Source organism: Bubalus bubalis, chromosome 6 (genome assembly GCF_019923935.1).
Source record: "Bubalus bubalis isolate 160015118507 breed Murrah chromosome 6, NDDB_SH_1, whole genome shotgun sequence".
NCBI lineage: Eukaryota > Metazoa > Chordata > Mammalia > Artiodactyla > Bovidae > Bubalus > Bubalus bubalis.
In genome coordinates, this window is record NC_059162.1 from 30,623,596 (window position 1) to 30,644,330 (window position 20,735).

The 20,735-nt window shown below is 40.5% G+C and overlaps 1 long non-coding RNA gene across 1 annotated transcript in view; it reads right to left on the reverse strand.

The window, feature by feature from the left end:
• The window catches only part of LOC102405806, a 68,164-nt gene that overhangs the window by 38,071 nt on the left and 9,358 nt on the right, over positions 1-20,735 (reverse strand). The window contains exon 2 of the long non-coding RNA XR_006551743.1: positions 11,189-11,271. This is a non-coding gene — a long non-coding RNA (uncharacterized LOC102405806). The remainder of the gene's footprint in view (positions 1-11,188; positions 11,272-20,735) is intronic.

Genomic DNA, 20,735 nt, shown 5'->3' on the forward strand with positions numbered 1-20,735 from the left:
AGTGGGTCTTAGAAAGCATCACTACGAAGAAGGCTAGTGGAGGTGATGGAATCCCAGTTGAGCTATTTCAAATCCTAAAAGACGATGCTGTGAAAGTGCTGCACTCAATACGCCAGCAAATTTGGAAAACTCAGCAGTGGCCACAGAACTGGAAAAGGTCGGTTTTCATTCCAATCCCAAAGAAAGGCAATGCCAAAGAATGCTCAAACTACCACACAACTGCACTCATCTCACATGCTAGTAAAGTAATGCTCAAAATTCTCTAAGCCAGGCTTCAGCAATACATGAACTGTGAACTTCCAGATGTTTAAGCTGGTTTTCAAAAAGGCAGAGGAACCAGAGATCAAACTGCCAACATCTGCTGGATCATGGAAAAAGCAAGAGAATTCCAGAAAAACATCTATTTCTGCTTTATTGACTATGCCAAAGCCTTTGACTGTGTGGATCACAATAAACTGTGGAAAATTCTGAAAGAGATGGGAATACCAGACCACCTGACCTGCTTCTTGAGAAATCTGTATGCAGGTCAGGAAGCAACAGTTAGAACTGGACATGAACAACAGACTGGTTCCAAATCAGGAAAGAAGTACATCAAGGCTGTATATTGTCACCCTGCTTATTTAACTTCTATGCAGAGTACATCATGAGAAACGCTGGACTGGAAGAAGCACAAGCTGGAATCAAGATTGCCCAGAGAAATATCAATAACCTCAGATATGCAAATGACACCACTCTTATGGCAGAAAGTGAAGAGGAACTAAAAAGCCTCTTGATGAAAGTGAAAGAGGAGAGTGAAAAAGTTGGCTTAAAGCTCAACATTCTGAAAACGAAGATCCTGGCATCTGGTCCCATCACTTCATGGCAAATAGATGGGTAAACAGTGCAAACAGGGGCTAACTTTATTTTTTGGGGCTCCAAAATCACTGCAGATGGTGACTGCAGCCTAGAAATTAAAAGACGCTTACTCTTTGGAAGGAAAGTTATGACCAACCTAGATAGCATATTCAAAAGCAGAGACATTACTTTGCCAACAAAGGTCATTCTAGTTAAGGCTATGGTTTTTCCAGTGGTCATGTGTGGATGTGAATGTTGGACTGTGAAGAAAGCTGAGCACAGAAGAATTGGCACTTTTGAACTGTGGTGTTGGAGAAGACTCTTGAGAGTCCCTTGGACTGCAAGGAGATCCAACCAGTCCATTCTGAAGGAGATCAGCCCTGGGATTTCTTTGGAGAGAATGACGCTGAAGCTGAAACTCCAGTACTTCGGCCACCTCATGCGAAGAGTTGACTCACTGGAAAAGACTCTGATGCTGGGAGGGATTGGGGGCAGGAGGAGAAGGGGACGACAGAGGATGAGATGGCTGGATGGCATCACCGACTCGATGGACATGAGTTTGAGTGAACTCCGGGAGTTGGTGATGGACAGGGAGGCCTGGCGTGCTGCGATTCATGGGGTCGCAAAGAGTCGGACATGACTGAGTGACCGAAGTGACTGACTGACTGATCCAGGTTACAGAGCTTGTGGTGGTTGGAGCTCTAATTTTGAACGTTTGCTGGCTTGAGAGTCCACACCCGACAGCCTCACTACCTGAACTCCAAACAACTGTGCAACATACTGTCAGTCAGGTGAAGTAAAAAGACCAAGAACTGACCCCTGAATTTTGGCAATGTGTACGGATCAGCAAAGGCAGTTTTGTTGGAGCTGTGGGTGTGAGAGCCTGAAGGCAGCAAATTCACACACAGCACTCAGCAGCACTTCCCTGGCAGTCCAGTGGTGAGGACTCTCCTGACAATGGACCAGACTATTGCTATCCCTTGGCCTTGAACACTTGGTTTGCTGCTATCAAATTGACTCAACCATCATTTTGTTTTGATTGTCAAAGAATGCTTGCCAGCAGATATAATTTTGAAGACTAGAGAAACACACTGATCTCTACTTTGGGCAGTGGAGGCACAGAATCCTAACCACTGGACTGCCAGGGAATTCCCTCTTTCCGTATTTACTGTATGATCATGACAGTAAGCAGAGGGGGGAGTTGAAACAATTGAATTGTAATAAACCAAATTATCCTTCCTCCCATCAATGTCTTCTAGTCTCCCTTTCCTCTCTGAACAACTTCTTCATGAGTTTTGGAGAAGAAACATGTGCACGGTTCTTCCCTGTGCTGGAAAGTCTCTGCTAAAATGTGTGGATCTTTCCTCTCTTCTCACCCAGAGGAGAGGCCTGTCCCTATACATGGACAGGAGGGGTGGACCCACAAAAGCATCGACAGAGAAACTGAAGGAGGAAGGAACTCACTAAAAAGGGATCAATATTAAGCCCTGCTCTTAGTTACCTGTGGCAGTGAAGGCAGGAGAAAATATGGACTAGCAGCAGCACAGGTAATACGTTGTGAAGTATTAGTCAGGTTATCATACGTGACAGAAAACTCATATCTCAGACAAGTTTGAGCAAAGAGGAATTTATTGCATCCTGTATTTAAAAAGTCCAGAGGCAGCCTCAGTTTATGCAAATCTGGATCAGGGATTCAAAAGATATCATCGTAATTCACTATCTCATCTGCATTTTCCTCTTTACTGGCTTCATTCTCATCCTGCTGATTCCATGTTGGGGCAAGTTGGCTGCCAGACATTCTAGGCTAATATCTTTTTTTTACTTTCAGGTTCCCTGGTGGCTCAGATGGTAAAGAACCTGTCTGCAATGCAGAAAATCTGGGGTTAATTCTTGGGTCAGGAAGATCCCCTGGAGAAGGGAATGGCAACCCACTCCAGTGTTCTTGCCTGGAGAATTCCATGGACAAAGGAGCCTGACGGGCTATAGTCCATGGGGTCACAAAGTGTTAAAAAGAGTTTTAACACTACAGATAGAGAACTTCTATTCTTACAGTTCAGTGAGAGTCCTAAAACTGAGTCTCACTGGCTCTGATTGCTCTAACTTGAGTCACACGGCCATCCTTGAATCAATCAGTACAGCCAAGGAGAGATTCTATCAATTAGAGATGCCTTCAACTGCAGACAACAGCAAACTTGATAAAACAAAATGAAGTTCACCTTCCTTATATTAAAAGATGTGTGGAGTAGATAGCCACTGCTGATGATTCAACGGATTAACATTTTTTATAGTTCTTTTTTTTTTAATCGCAAGATGGCTGCTGCAGTTCCAAAAAACCACATCCAGGTTCTAGGCAGGAAAAAGGATGCTATGGGAAGAAAATGGCCCTCTTTGGAGAAAGCAAAAGTTTTCCCAAAAGCACCTGGCAGACTTCTGCTTATGATCCACTGATCCTAAGTGGGTCACAAGGCTACCCCTACCTTCAAGGGAGGTGGAAACCAAGTATTTTGCTCTTCCAGACTCTCTAGTTGAGTTAGGCTGGGAAGAAGGGGATTGAGAATGGGAATTAGGGTCGCCAATCAATGGGATCTGCCATACATGTAATGCTCTGACTGGCAAAGCCTGGTTGGCAAGTCCACTTCTGGAGCTGGGGCGGACTCTTCTCCCCCAAGACTGATGAACTGAGCATGACAGAGGAAAACCAGATGCTATAAACATAAAAAGGAGGAATGGATGTTAGTCGGACAAGAATAAAAGGTGTCTATTGTATATGTTTAAGGCCAACTTGTGACTTGGCCTCACCAGAAGTGAACATGAAAGTGTCACTTAGTCGTGTCTGACTCTTTGTGACCCCATGGACTGTATAGTCCATGGAATTCTCCAGGCCAGAATACTGGAGTAGGTAGCCTGTCCCTTCTCCAGGGGATCTTCCCAAGCCAGGGATCGAACCTGATCTCCCTCATTGCAGGAAGATTCTTTACCAGCTGAGCCACAAGGGAAGCCTCATCAGAAGTACACAAGACAGCAAAAGTTACATGTATTTACCTCAGCATTATCTCAGGTGATATTTCATATCTCTTTCAATTCTAAAAGGTGAAGTGATAATAGCTACAATTACATGAACCATCTAGTTTATTTTGTAATAGTTCGATTAAAAATTTCCTCCTTTTAAAAAGTATTTTACTTTTGGCCATGCCAGGTCTTAGTTGGGGTATGCGGGATCTTTGATCTTCACTGCAGCATGTGGGATCTAGTTCCCTGACCAGGGATGGAACCTGGGCCCCCTGCATTAGAAGCACAGAGTCTCAGCCACTGGACCACCAAGGAAGTCCCCCAAAAGTACCCCCGCTTTCTTTCTTCCTTCTCTCAGAGCATCTGTTGGTGTGTTAAGGAATATCTATTTTACTTAGGAGACTATTCAGATTTAGCAATATATGCTAAGAATTAGTGTTGGGTACTTCCACATAGATTATTTTATGCAGTCCTGCCACAGAATCCATTTACTGATGAGGAAACTGAGGTTATATGACTTGTTCAAGGTCTTGTGAGTTTTATGTTCCAAGCTAACATACTCCCTATTCCCAAAATACTTTTCTTCTTGCCATACCACAACTGCAGCATGACTGCCTCAGAAGAGAAAAGGGCCCATTCCAATGAAACCAGGTCATTGGGGCAGTTTTCAAATATCCTAAAAACTCTTTTCTTCCCCTCCATGTAAAATCGAATGAAGTGCCAATCACTCCTGGACTGAAGGTCCTAAACCTCTTCAAGAGGCAACCCTCTACCTTAATTTAAGAGTGGTTATTTGGGATGCCTTGCATGGGTTTTGTGACTTTTTCCAGCTGGACTCTCCAAGGCATTCCAACTAGCCTAGTGCCCTGAAGCAAAAAAAAAAGTCAGCTACCCTAGCAATAGCTCCCCTGCCTCTGACAGTCCTCAGGCTGGTGGCGCCCTCCTTATGCACAAAGCTTCCTGCACCACAGCAGACAGTATTGAGCAGAGTGTTCCCAGGCAGGGATTAAAAAGACTAATCTGTTATATCAGCTGAATCTGACTGCCAGGGACCTCCTTTGATTTTTAAGTGTGGCATTCTAGGGTCCTCCCTTGGCAGAAACTCAGCTTTCTGAAGAGTTCTTATGCATTGCTGTATACTTAATATAAACTTCTTAATATGTGGTTGCCTTTCTTTGGGATTGGAATGAAAACTGACCTTTTCCAGTCCTGTAGCCACTGCTGAGTTTTCCAAATTTGCTGGCATACTGAGTGCAGCACTTTCACAGCATCATCTTTCAGGATTTGAAATAACGCAACTGGAATTCCATCACCTCCACTAGCTTTGTTCGTAGTGATGCTTTCTAAGGCCCACTTGACTTCACATTCCAGGATGTCTGGCTCTAGGTCAGTGATCACACCATTGTGATTATCTGGGTCGTGAAGAGCTTTTTTGTACAGTTCTTCTGTGTCTTCTTGTCAACTCTTCTTAATATCTTCTGCTTCTGTTAGGTCCATACCATTTCTGTCCTTTATCGAGCCCATCTTTGCATGAAATGTTCCCTTGGTATGTCTAACTTTCTTGAAGAGATCTCTAGTCTTTCCCATTCTGTTGTTTTCCTCTATTTCTTTGCATTGATCGCTGAGGAAGGCTTTCTTATCTCTTCTTGCTATTCTCTGGAACTCTGCATTCAGATGCTTATATCTTTCCTTTTCTCCTTTGCTTTTTGCTTCTCTTCTTTTCACAGCTATTTGTAAGGCCTCCCCAGACAGCCATTTTGCTTTTTTGCATGGCTGGATGGCATCACTGACTCGATGGACGTGAGTCTGAGTGAACTCCGGAGTTGGTGATGGATAGGGAGGCCTGGAGTGCTGCGATTCATGGGGTCGCAAAGAGTCGGACACGACTGAGCAACTGAACTGAACTGAAATGTGGTTGACTAGGTAGATGGTAGCTCCTTCTCAAAAATCCAGATTGTACGATATTACACATGAGCAGATAACACAGGACATCCACACAAAATAAACAATAAATGTATAAGGTTCATTTTTTTGGAACAAATTTTCTTCACATTGCAATGATCAGTTGTATAATAATCAGTGAACACTTACAGACACTTCTAGTATTTTTTATTAGTTGAGATTAGTTATGCCCAACTATTAAATATATGAAAAAAAATCTGAACTCTTATTAGATACAATTTGATTCCAACCTGAAAAGAAAAATGTTTAATATATTTCCTTCCAGCTTTAGAATTAATGTCACTGAAGAGTGACCTAAATTACAAAATTTGGATTTAATTTCCTAAAATTACATGAGATATTTAAAAAATCTGCTATATCTGTGAGTACTTATTTTGATCAATCATTTCAGTACTGTCCAAACAAAATAAAATGGAGGAAGAAATTATTGTATAATATTCCAGTTACAAAATTTTCTCTTATAATGACCAAAAGTTCACTCTGGTAAAGTCACTGACCATAATAAGTTTATATTACCAATTACAACTATAAAATATATTCACTTAAATTTTCCTGAAAAGAAAAAAATATTATCAACAAATATTGAAATATAGTGATATGGGATTCCCAGGTGGCTTAGTGGTAAAGAAACCATCTGCCAATGTAGGAGACAAGGATTCGATCCTTGGGTCAGGAAGATCCCCTGGAGAAGAAAATGGCAAAGCACTCCAGTATTCTTGCCTGTGAAATCCCATGGATAGAGGAGCCTGGTGGGCTATAGTCTATGGGGTTGCAAAGAGTTGGACATGACTGAGCGATTGAGCACGTTATGCATGCAGTTAGTGATGAGTATGTTGAACTATTAAGAGGGAAACTTATGAATACTTGTAATTTCCTTTGAAAGACACATGCACACTGATATTCATGCATGTGCACTCACTCGGTCATGTCTGTCTCTTTGGGACCCCATAGACTATAGCCCACCAGGCTCCTCCACCCATGAGATTCCCCAGGCAAGAATAATGGAGTGGGTTGCCATGCCCTTCTCCAGGGAATCTTCCCGACCTAAGGATCAAACCTGAGTCTCCTGGATCTCCTGCATTGGCAGAGGGATTCTTTACCATTTCTTTACTGAGCCACCTGGGAAGTCACTGATATTCACTGCAGCACTATTTATAATAGCCGAGATATAGAAGCAACTAAAGTGTCCACCAACAGATGAATTAACAAGAAGATATGGTGTACATATATACATACAGTGGGCTTCCCTAGTGGCTCAGTGGTAAAGAATCCACCTGCAAATGCAGGAGACATGGGTTTGATCCTTGGGTCAAAAGATCCTCTGAAGGAGGAAATGGCAACCCAATTCAGTATTCTTGCCTGAGAAATCCCACAGACAGAGGAGCCTGGTGGGCTAGTCTATGCGTTGGCAAAAGAATCAGACATGACTTGGTGACTAAACAACAACATATATACATATGTGTGTGTGTATGTGTATACATACAATAGAATATTACTCAGCCAAACAAAAAAAGGAAATCTTGCCATTTGAGGCAACATGGATGGATATACAGGATATTACACTAAGTGAAATAAGTCAGGTAGATAAAGACAAATATTGGATGTTATCATTTACATGAGAAATCTAAAAAATAAAACAAATGAATAAATACAACAAAGGAGAAACAGAGTCACAGATACAGAGATCAAACTATTGCTTGCCACTGGGGAGAGGGAAGGAGGTAGGGGAGTGATAGGAGTAAGTAATTAAGAGGTACAGCTACCATGTACAAAATAAATAATCTACAAGGATATACTGTACAGCACAGGGAACATAGGCAATATTTTATAATAACCTTAAATGGAGTATAACCTATAAAAATATTGAATCACTATATTATATACTTGAAACTAATATAATACAGTACATCAAGTATATTTCAGTTTAAAAGAAGAATACATATGATGTCAAGCACACAAAAAGGTACTAAACCTCATGAGTCACTAAGAAAATATAATTTAAAATGCCACAATTAGGCACCATTTCCTACACATCAGAATGGCCACAGTCAAAAAAAAAAACAAAAAAAAAAAAACTCTAACAATGTTAAATGTTAGCAAGAATATGAAACAAGTTGACCTGTCATACATTGCTGGTAAACCAGTACAACCACTTTGGAGGACTTAGTAGTTTCCAATGAACTCAAACATACCTTTACCCTATGACTTAATAATTATACTTTTAGGTATCTACCAAAGAGAACTACACAAACAGTCACAGCAGTGTTTGTTATAGAGGTCTCAAATGAGAAATGAACTAAAAGCACAAACACAGAAAGTGAAAGTGAAGTTGCTCAGTTGTGTCCAACTCTTTGCGACCCCATGGACGATAGCCTACTAGGCTCCTCACTCCATGGGACTCTCCAGGCAAGAATACTGGAATGGGTTGCCATTTCCTTCTCCAGAGGAGCTTCCCAACCCAGGGATCGAACCTGGATCTCCTGCGTTGCACGCAGACGCTTTAACCTCGGAGCCACCACAGAGAAGGATGGGTTTAAAAAGTGGTGGTGCAGGACTTCTCGGGAGGTTCAGTGGTTAAGAATCTGCTAAATGCACGGAACATGGGTTCAATCCCTGCTCTGGGATGCCGTGGGGCAACTAAACCCAAGCACCACAACTACTGAGCCTGCGGTCTAGAGCCCTCAAACCTCAACTACTAAAACCCACGCACCTAGAGCTCGCGCTCTGCCACAGAGAAGCCAGGGCAGTGAGGAGCCGGGCACCACCACCAGAGTGCCCACATTCACGCAACAAGAAAGCGCCCACACGCAGCAGTGAAGGCACAGAGCAGCCAGATAATTAAATCAACAAGTACTTTTTAAAAATGTGGTGTAAAACATGAAGGAAATAATTGATAAACTTTATTTCATGAAAATTAAAAACTTGGCTTTGTGAAACAAAGTTATAAAGAGAATCAGAAAAGAAGCCACAGACTGGGAGAAAACATTTGCAAAAGACACAGCTAACAAAGGACTATTATCTAAGATAGACAAAGAACTTTGAAAACTGAATAATAAGAAAATCTGAATTTTAAAATGGGCCAAAGACAACATACAAATGGCAAGTGAGCACATGAAAAGATGTTCCACATCATATATCATCAGGGAAATGCAAATTAAAACAGTAGTAAGGTATTACCACACACCTAATTAGGTCAAAATCTAGAACATGACAACCCCAAATGCTGGGGAGAATGTGGAGCAACAGGAACTGTTATTCATCACTGGTGGGAATGCAAAATGCTACAGCCACTTTGGAAGACAGTTTGGTGGTTCCTTACAAAACTAAATATACTCTTAGCAAACAATCAAGCAATTGTGCTCCTTGGTATTTATCCAAAAGAGTTGAAAACTTATATCCACTTAAAAACCTGCCCAAAGAGGTTCAGAGCAGCTTTATTCATAATGGCTAAAAATTGGAAGCAACCAAGGTGCTCTACAGTAGATGAACAGATACATAAACATAACCCAGAAAATGAGATAATATTCAGCATTAATATGAAATGAACTATCAAGCCATAGACGGCAGCTCCCCTGTCCCTGGGATTCTCCAGGCAAGAACACTGGAGTGGGTTGCCATTTCCTTCTCCAATGCATCAAAGTGAAAAGTGAAAGTGAAGTCGCTCAGTCGTGTCTGACTCTTAGCGACCCCATGGACTGCAGCCCACCAGGCTCCTCCATCCATGGGATTTTCCAGACAAGAGTACTGGAGTGAGGTGCCATTGCCTTCTCCGGAAAAGACATGGGAGAATCTTAAATACATATTACTAAAAGAAGCCAATCTGATAAGGCTACATACTATATGATTCCAACTATATGACATCATGGAAAAGAAAACTAAAGAGACAGTGAAAAGACCAATGGTTGTCAGAAATATGAAAGGGTTGGGGGTGTTGGAGAAATGAAAAGACAGAAGACAAAGGATTTTTAGGGCAGTGAAAACATTGTGTATGATATTATATAAAGATGGATACATGGATATATTTGTTGAAAACTGTAGAACATACAACACCAGGAATAAACCCTTAGGTAAACTATCAACTTTGGGAGATTATGACACATCAAGGTAGGGTCATTTTTGGAAAAATTTAGTGTTTTGGTGAGTAATGTTGACAGTGGGGAAGGCTATGCATGTGTATATGGAAAATCTATTTACCTTCCTCTCAGTTTTACTGTAAACCTAAAACTGTTAAAAAAAATGTTGAAAAAAATGTGGTATTAATATATTTATATAATGAAATACTACTCAGCAACTAAAAGTAACATACTACTGAACACAGCAATGGCGTGGATAAATCTTAGAAACATGCTGAGTGAAAGAAGCCAGGCATGAAATAGTGCATTACTGTATGACTCCATATATATGAGGCCCAGGACCAGCCTCAACAAGTCTGTGGAGAGAGAAATCAGGAATGTGTTTCCTTGGAAAGAAAGAGAACAGACTGGAAAGGGCATGAAGAAACCTGCTGGGGTGCCAGAATGTTCCTCACCTTTTTTTCATGTGGTGGTTAGAAAGGAATATAAGATTGTCAACACTCATTAAACTGATCGCATAAGATCTATATGTATAATTCTACCTGTATTACCTCAATTTAAAATGGATAGGGGAGAAAGGGAGAGGAGGAGAAGAAATGTGATCACTGTGCCCAGCAGCTCCTGCCCTCAGCCCAACTCCACCTTGTCTCCCGTAGCTCCCTAGTTTGAAGTGTTGTTTATTTCCCATTTGGGGGTAGAGGAGAAAGAAGGACAAATGCAAGTGCTTTTATTGGATCTGGAATCTGGCTATGGAAGTACATGTTTATGTGATCGATGATTGTTGTGGAAATATTGTTTGAAATGGTATGTATTACCAGCACCTGCAAATAAATGTTTGGAGGAATTTGGTGATAAGCTAATGCAATCTTCTCCCAGAAAAACAAAATTTAACTGCTCTAAGTTTTCCCACACAATGTTAAGGGCTGGAATAGCACAAGTATGTTTAGAACTATTTTTAGATCTTTCATATAAAAAATGAAGCTACCTGATAAAAGATGATTTTCCAATTTCTTACTAATACAATGTGACAGTACCTTCAGATCAACACTTTTGATGAGATAAACACCACTAAGAGTACCCAGATAATGAAAATATTAAGCTTCACTTCATTTGATTTCACACATTTAATTTCATTGGCTATTCTACATGACTTCTATTAGTAAAAGTTATTCCTCTTAAAGTAAGACGGGAATTAATTTATTACCCCTTATTATCCTGTTTCTTCCAGCTATATTTTGCTATTAATTTTTTTTAATTTTGAAAAATAAGCATAGGCCTGAAGATATTCTCTCATATAACATCCAAATTACCTTATTTTTGCTTTTTTCTCATGTGCTTCATAACAAGCTGATTTCTGATCTCGTTTTTCATTCTATCCTCTTCAGAGTAAAACCTGCAACAAAAACAACAAAAATCCCCATATAAATTTCAAATTTTTCACTTAACTTGCATGGGCCCCAAGTCAAAAAACATAAGACACTTAAAGGTTGTCTTTTGGTTCTGTGTAACTTCTATTTTTCCATAATATATCACAACTTTTTAAGCACAGCCATATGCAGTTCATTTTCAGATTATTTACCAAAATAGAAAGATGACACAGGGCTCTAACATGTCTTAGGAAAGAAAGAAGGCTGTGCAATTAACTAAGTTCCAGTTAATGCACTTCCGTATTTTAGACTACACTGATGGAATTGATAATCATGACTAATGTATAATATTTCAGTGCTTGATAAAATTCTGGTAGGATTCTAATAGATTACGTTGCATACAGAAAACTTTGCTGATTTGAAGTCTACAAAAGGGAATACAAGAAAAGAGTTTTATGTGAGTTCATGTATCTTAATTAAGTAACATGAGGAGTTTGTCAACTTTACTAGAAGAAGAGGAAGATGCGGAGGATGCGAGAAAGAGAGAAGGGGAGGAGAAGAGGAAGATAAAGATGGGAGGGGAGGAAAAAGGAAGGAAAGAGGCAGAAGGAGAAAGACAAGGTGGGAGGGAGAGTGAAAGAGGGAGAAAATGGGGAATGAAAATAATTAGAAAGTGACAGACAGAGGAGATCCAAGGGAAAGCACCTGAAAGGGTGTTTAAGTGTGGAGGTTAATGAAGGTACACATGATACGGAAAGCTAGGTATGGCGGCCTAGGAGTTTACTCTATTCGCTTCATATGCATTTGAAACTTTCCATAATAAAAGACGTTTTAAAAAAAGAAATAGGGTGATTTACCAAGGAGAAAAAGCATGTAATTGTCTCAGTAAACATCCAGAATGCATTTCATAAAATTTAACACCTGTTCATGATTAAAATGCTTCATAAACTAAAAATTGAAAGGAAATTCATTTATCTAATAAGGTTGTATATGAAATCTTATAACTGACATCAAACTTAATGATGAAATATAAGTGAATTTGGGAAGGTTACAGGATACAAATTTAATATGCAAAATAAATTTTATTTCTACTAGCAATGAACAACTCAAAAATTAAAATAATGCTATTTTAAAATAACCAAAAATATCTAGAATAATTCTAATGAAATTGTGCAAAATTTCTATTTAAAAACAAGACATTTGCTGAAAGACTAAAAATGACCTAAACAGATGAAGAGATATACCATGTTCATGTATTAGAAGACTTAATACTGTTAAGATGACAATTCTCATCATATCTTTTATAGATTCAAGGCAATTCCAATAAAAACCCCATGAGGGCTTTTTTGGTTGAAATCAACTACTTATTTTAAAATATACATGGAAGTGGATAGGACTCAGAATAACTAAAACAATATTGAAAAAGAAGGGCAAAGCTCTAGGGCAAACTTTACCTCATTTCAAGACTTACTAAATAAAAAGCTATAATATTGAAAGACAAGGTAGCCATGGCAATAGAATGAACAAATAGTAATACAGAACAGAGAGTCCAAAAATAGACCGTACCCTATAGTAATTTTAACAAAACAACCAAAGCAATTCAATGAAGGAAGAAAAAGTTTCCCGATAAACAGTGCTGGAACAACTGGGTAACTGTGGGAGAAAAAAATGAACATCAACTACCCCTCAACTTCACTGCATGTTAAACAAAAATTATTAATTTGATATGCATCACAGGCCTAAATGTGAAAACTAAAATTATAAATCTGTCAGAAGAAGATACAGTAAAATATATTTGTAACTTGGGGGTAGAGAAATAGGAGGTCAGAAAACATTTTTCATATAGGACACAAAAAGCACTATCTGTAAAAAACAACAATAGCCCTCCCCCACATAAGAAAAGAGTAAATAAATTTGACTACATCAAAATTTAAAACTCAGCAATAAAAAGTATTAACTGAATACATGCAATAATAACAGATGAATCTCACAGATGTAACGCTGAGTAAAAGAAGCCAGACACAAGCAGTCCATGTTACACAATTGGGTGTTTTGTTTTTAAATTTATTTGGCTGCACCGAGTCTTAGTTGCAGCATGTGGATTCTTGGAAGTCCCTACAACTTGTTCTATAAATTTCAAAAACATACAAGACTAATTACTATTGACAGAAATAAAGAAAGTCATTGCATTGGGTAGAGAGGAATGGGGGTCCTGACCAGAAAGGGTCCCAAGGGAATTACCTGGAGTGACAAAACTGTCCTTTAACTTGCCCTGGATGAGAGTTACAGGGATGTATGAATTTGTCAAACTTCATTCAGCTGCTCCCTTAAGATCTGTATATTTCACTTTATGTAAAGTATATCTCAATAGAAGACAATTTAAAATAAATCCTTTGGCAAATCATGTATCTTGATAAAAAGAATTTGCATCCAGAATATATAAAGAATTCATCCAACTCAACAACAAAAAGACAATCCAGTTCAAAAATGGGCAAAGGATTCATAATGCATTTCTCCAAGGATACGTATAATAAATAGATAACAAACACATAAAAAGATGTTCAATATAATTAGTCATTAGAGAAATGGAAATCGTAACCACAGTGAGATACTAACTCACACCAACTGAATGGTTATTATAAAAAAGAAAACAGAACAGAAAATAGCAAGCATTTGAGAGGACGTCCCTGACGGTCCAGTGGTTGAGAATCTGCCTTTGAATGCAGAGGACACGTGTTTGATCCCTGGTTGGGAAACTAGAATCCCACATGCCACAGGGCAACTGAGCCCACACACCTCAGAGAATCCGTGCGCTCTACAGCCCGTGAGCCACAACTTGAGACCGCACACTGCACCTACTGAGCCCGTGCGCTCTGGAGCCCACGCTCCACGAAGAGAAGCTCCTGTGTGCCACAACCAGAGAAAACCAGAGCACTGCAATGAAGACTCAGCACACCCAAAGTACATACATAAATAAAACAAATGTTAGAATACATGGAAAAATTGGAGCCCCTGTGCACTGTTGATGGGAATGTAAAATAGTACAGCCGCTATGGAAAACAGTGTGGCAGTTTCTCAAGCAATTAAAAACAGATTTATATATGATGCAGCTACTCCATTTCTAACCGTACATTTAAAGAATGGAAAAGAGCGTCTTGAAGAAATCTTTGTACACTCATGTTCATAGTTCAGTTCAGGCGCTCAGTCATGTCCAACTCTTTGCGACCCCATGAATCACAGCACGCCAGGCCTCCGTGTCCATCACCAACTCCCGGAGTTCACTCAAACTTACGTCCATCGAGTCAGTGATACCATCCAGCCACCTCATCCTCTGTCGTCCCCTTCTCCTCCTGACCCCAATCCCTCCCAGCATCAGTCATAGTAGTGTTATTCATAAAGCCAAATGGTAGAGGCAACCCAAGAGTTCATCGACAAGGAAATGAATAAATAAAATGTGGTATATATACACAACAGAATACTATTATTTTGTTGTTATTATTATTATTTTGCCACACTGTGCAGCTGTGGATTGACTAGGGATGGAACCTGTACCCCCTGCAGTGGAAGCGTGGAGTCTTAAACACTGGACCACTAGAGAAGTCCTACAATGGAATATTATTCAACCTTAAAAAGAAAGGAAATGTTGACACATGCTACATCACAGATGAACTTTGAGGACCTTATGCTAAGTGAAGTAAGTCAATCACAAAAAGACGAATACTACATAATCCCATTAATATGAGATAACCTAGAATCATCAAATTCATAGAGACAGAAAAGTAGATTGGTGGCCGAGGGGAGAGGAGAATGGGGGTTGCTTAACAGGCATCATTTCAGTTTTGCAAGCTGGAGTTTTGGAAATTGGCTGCACCACGATGTGAGTATAGTTAACATTAATGAACTATATATCTTAAACAGTTATGAAGGTAAATTTTATGTTTTGTGTATTTTACCACAAAGAAAAAATAAAAGAGAGGAAAAAAATCTGCCCTGAGGAAAAGAAGCTCAGTCTATGAAAACAGGAAGCTGGCCCCAGATGGCTGAGGTGCCTACCAAAGGAAAGGTTTCAGTGAGCCCAGATTCTTGCATCTTTCCCTACACACAAAAGTGCTAAATTTTTAACTTGGGATATTTGGTTTTCTCTATCTATAAAAAAAACCTCTGACAGTCAGACTACCTGTCTTTTGTTGCAAAACTTCTATATAACCTGGTTCCTCCCTCCACCTCCAGGAAGCAGTTCTCTCAGGGTTACTTGAGATCCTGTCTCCCAGGCTTAAAGTTCAAAACATTTCCAGTAAATAAAACACAACTCTCAGCTTTTTGGATGTGAATATTTTTTAAGTCGATACATAATAGTCAAAATGTGTAAACGACGTAAATACCAATGGACGGATAAACAAATAATTACAATGTGATATAGCTACACAACAGAATAGTATTTTGGTAGAAAAAGAAATTAAACATTGATACATGCATAACATGGGTGAAAACTGAACATGCTGAGTGAAAGAAGCCAGACACAAAAGCTCACATACTGTATGATTCCACTTATATCAAATATCCACAACAGACAAATACATAGACAGAAAGTACATTAGCAGTTGCCAGGGGATGGGAGAAGGGGTGAGTGCGTGCTCAGCTGCTCAGTCGTGTCCAACTCTTTGCGATCCCATGGACTGTAGCCCACTAGGCTCCTCTGTCCATGGGATTTTTCCAAGCAAGAATACTGGAGTGGGTTGCCATTTCCTCCTCCAGGAGATCTTCCCAACCCAGGGATTGAATCTGCCTCTCTTGCCTGCATCTCCTGCATTGGCAGGTGGATTCTTTACCACTGAGTCACCTTTGAAACCCAGAGAAGGGGGGAATTGGAATTAACTGCTAATTTGTTTGGGGGTTGTGGGGATGTGGGGAGAGATGAAAATATTCTGCAATTAGATAGTGGTAATGATTGCACAACGTGGTGAATACACTAAAAATCACTTAAATGTATTCTTTAAAATGATGGGTTTTATGTTATAAGGATGATATGTCAATAAAACAATAAATGAACCTTTTTTATTTCACTGAGTTTGTCAGTGAAAACACAACACAAATTTATTTTTCTTATTTTCCAGATAAAATATTTGAGCAATGTATTCACCATTAGGTATTAGTTACTCAGTCGTGTCTGACTCTCTGCGACCCCACAGACTGTAACCCGCCAGGCTCCTCTGTCCATGGAATTCTCCAGACAAGAATATTGGAATGGGTGGCCATTCTCTTCTCCAGGGGATCTTCCCAGGGATAGAATCTGCATTGCAGTCAGATTCTTTACCATTTGAGCCACCATTTCTGATTTTGCACTTAAATCCTCTACCCCTTTCCTTTAATGGTATTTCTCACCCTAGCCTCTAATTTCTCAAATTAAAACTTGCTTGGACTTCCCTGATGGTCCAGTGGTTAAGAATCTACCTGCCAATGCAGGGGACACGGGTTCGATCCCTGGTTTGGGAAGATCCCACAGGCCTCAGGGCAATTAAGCCTGAGCCCTGCAACTTCTGAGCCCACACTGTAGCTGCTCCACACCAAGAGAAGCTGCTGCAGTGAGAAGCCTGCGCACTGCAACTAGAGAGCAGCCTCTGCTCATTACAACTAGCCTGTGTGCAGCAACAAAAACGCAGTGCAAAAAAACCCAAAAAACAAAAACCTTGCTTGAGGGCTTCCCTGATGGCTACACGGGTTGGATCCCTGGTCCAGGAAGATCCCACATGCCTCAGAGCAACTAAGCCCATGCTCCACAACTATTGAGCCTGTGCTCTAGGAGCCCAGGAGCCGCAACTGCTGAGCACTGGTGCCGCAACTGCTGAAGCCCACACGCCTAGAGCCTGTGTTCCACAACAAGAGAAGCCGCTGTGGTGCGAAGCCTGCGCACTGCAACTAGAGAGCAGCTCATGCTCACTGCAACTGAAGAAAAGCCTGTGCAGCAACGAAGACCCAGCAAGCCAAAAATAAAATACAAATAAAATTATATATTAAAAAAAAAAAACTTGCTTGAGACCTATGGACACAGGAGGAGTGGAGAAGAGAGAGGGTGAGATGTGATGGAGAGAGTAACATGGAAACTTACATTACCATATATAAAATAGGTAGCCAATGGAAATTTGCTGTATGATGTAGGGAATCAAAATGGGGCCCTGTGACAATATAGAAGGGTGGGATGGGCAGGGAGATGGGAGGGAGGTTTGAGAGGGAGGGGACACGGGTGTACCTATGGCAGATTCTTGTTGATGTCTAACAGAAAACAAAAACATTCTGTAAAGCAATTATCTTTCAATTAAAAAATAAATAAAGCGGAAAAAAATTTCTTGAAATCTTTCTGAGTTTGAAAATAACTATAAGCGACGTCTCTAAGGCAGCTTCAGTTCACTTCAATTAACTTGCTCAGTCATGTCCGACTGTTTGTGACCCCATGAACTGCAGCACGTCAGGCCTCTCTGTCCATCACCAATTCCCAGAGCTTACTCAAACTCATGTCCATCATGTCGGTGATGCCATCCAACCCTCTTATCCTCTGTCATCCCCTTCCCCTCCCGCCTTCAATCTTTCCTAGCATCAGGGGCTTTTCCAATGAGTCAGTTCTTTGAATCAGATGGCCAAAGTACTGGAGCTTAAGCTTCATCATCAGTCCTTCCAATGAATATTCAGGACTGACTTCCTTTAGGATTAACTGGTTTGATCTCCTTGCAGTCCAAGGGGCTCTCAAGAGTCTTCTCCAACACCACAGTTCAAAAGCATCAATTCTTCAGCACTCAGCTTTCTTTATGGTCTAAATCTCACATCCATACATGACTACTGGACAAACCATACCTTTGACTATACAGACCTTTGTTGGTAAAGTAGTATCTCTGCTTTTTAAAATGCTGTCTAGGTTTGTCACAGCTTTTCTTCCAAGGAGCAAGAGTCTTTAATTTCATGGCTGCAATCACCATATGCACTGATTTTGGAGCCCCCCAAAAGAAAGCCTATTACTGTTTCCACTGTTTCCCCATCTATTTGCCATGAAGTGATGGGACCAGATGCCATGATCTCAGTATTTGGAATGTTGAGTTTTAAGCCAACTTTTTCACTCTCCTTTTGCTTTCATCAAGAGGCTCTTTAGTTTTCCTTCACTTTCTGCCATAAGGGTGGTGTCATCTGAATATCTGAGGTTAATGATATTTCTCCCAGCAATCTTGATTCCAGCTTGTGCTTCACCCAGCCTGGCATTTCGCATGATGTACTCTGCATATAAGTTAAATAAGCAGGGAGACAATATACAGCCTTGATGTACTCCTGTCTTGATTTGGAACCAGTGTGCTGTTACATGTCCAGTTCTAACTGTTGCCTCTTGACCTGCATACAGATTTCTCAAGAGGCAGGTCAGGTGGTCTGGTATTACCATCTCTTGAAGAATTTTCCAGTTTGTTGTGATCCAAACAGTCAAAGGCTTTGGCGTAGTCAATAAAGCAAAAGTAGATGTTTTTCTGGAAATCTCTTGCTTTTTGTATGATCCAGTGGATGTTGGCAATTTGATCTCTGGTTCCTCTGCCTTACCTTGCATCATCTCCATTCTTATCTGCAGAAATGTGAATGGGGATTTGTACAATAAAATAAAAAGCCACTAGAGGGCACTGTATCCCCTCTCAGTCAGTTCAGTCGCTCAGTCGTGTCCGCCTCTGCGACCCCATGAATCGCAGCACGCCAGGCCTCCCTGTCCATCCCACTCCCAGAGTTCACTCAGACTCACGTCCATCGAGTCAGTGATGCCATCCAGCCATCTCATCCTCTGTCATCCCCTTCTCCTCCTGCCCCCAATCCCTCCCAGCATCAGAGTCTTTTCCAATGAGTCAACTCTTTGCATGAGGTGGCCAAAGTACTGGAGTTTCAGCTTCAGCATCATTCCTTCCAAAGAAATCCCAGGGCTGATCTCCTTCAGAATGGACTGGTTGGATCTCCTTGCAGTCCAAGGGACTCTCAAGAGTCTTCTCCAACACCACAGTACAAAAGCATCAATTCTTCGTCGCTCAGCCTTTTTCACAGTCCAACTCTCACATCCATACATGACCACAGGAAAAACCACAGCCTTGACTAGACGGACTTTTGTTGGCAAAGTAATGTCTCTGCTTTTGAATAAGCTATCTAGGTTGGTCATAACTTTCCTTCCAAGGAGTAAGCGTCTTTTAATTTCATGGCTGCAGTCACCATCTGCAGTGATTTTGGAACCCAAAAAAATAAAGTCTGACACTGTTTCCCCATCTATTTCCCATGAAGTGATGGGACTGGATACCGTGATCTTCGTTTTCTGAATGTTGAGCTTTAAGCCAACTTTTTCACTCTCCACTTTCACTTTCATCAAGAGGCTTTTTAGTTCCTCTTCACTTTCTGCCATAAGGGTGGTGTCATCTGCATAAGTGAGGTTATTGATATTTCTCCCCGCAATCTTGATTCCAGCTTGTGTTTCTTCCAGTCCAGCGTTTCTCATGATGTACTCTGCATATATGTTAAATAAGCAGGGTGACAATATACAGCCTTGACGTACTCCTTTTCCTATTTGGAACCAGTCTGTTGTTCCATGTCCAGTTCTAACTGTTGCTTCCTGACCTGCATACAGATTTCTTAAGAGGCAGGTCAGGTGGTCTGGTATTCCCATCTCTTTCATAATTTTCCACAGTTTATTGTGATCCATACAGTCAAAGGCTTTGGCATAGTCAATAAAGCAGAAATAAATGCTTTTCTGGAACTCTCTTGCTTTTTCCATGATCCGGCAGATGTTGACAATTTGATCTCTGGTTCCTCTGCCTTTTCTAAAACCAGCTTGAACATCAGGAAGTTCACGGTTCACATATGGCTGAAGCCTGCCTTGGAGAATTTTGAGCATTATTTTACTAGCGTGTGAGATGAGTGCAGTTGTGAGATAGTTTGAGCATTCTTTGGCATTGCCTTTCTTTGGGATTGGAATGAAACCTGACCTTTTCCAGTCCTGTGGCCACTGCTGAGTTTTCCAAATTTGCTGGCATATTGAGTGCAGCACTTTCACAGCATCATCTTTCAGGATTTGAAATAGCTCAACTGGAATTTCATCACCTCAACTAGCTTTGTTCGTAGTGATGCTTTCTAAGGCCCATATCTGGCTCTAGGTCAGTGATCACACCGTCGTGATTATCTCAGTCATGAAGATCTTTTTTGTACAGTTCTTCTGTGTATTCTTGCCGTCTCTTCTTAATATCTTCTGCTTCTGTTAGGTCCATACCATTTCTGTCCTTTATCGAGCCCATCTTTGCATGAAATGTTCCCTTGGTATCTCTAATTTTCTTGAAGAGATCTCTAGTCTTTCCCATTCTGTTGTTTTCCTCTATTTCTTTGCATTGATCGCTGAAGAAGGCTTTCTTATCTCTTCTTGCTATTCTTTGGAACTCTGAGTTCAGATGCTTATATCCTTCCTTTTCTCCTTTGCTTTTCACTTCTCTTCTTT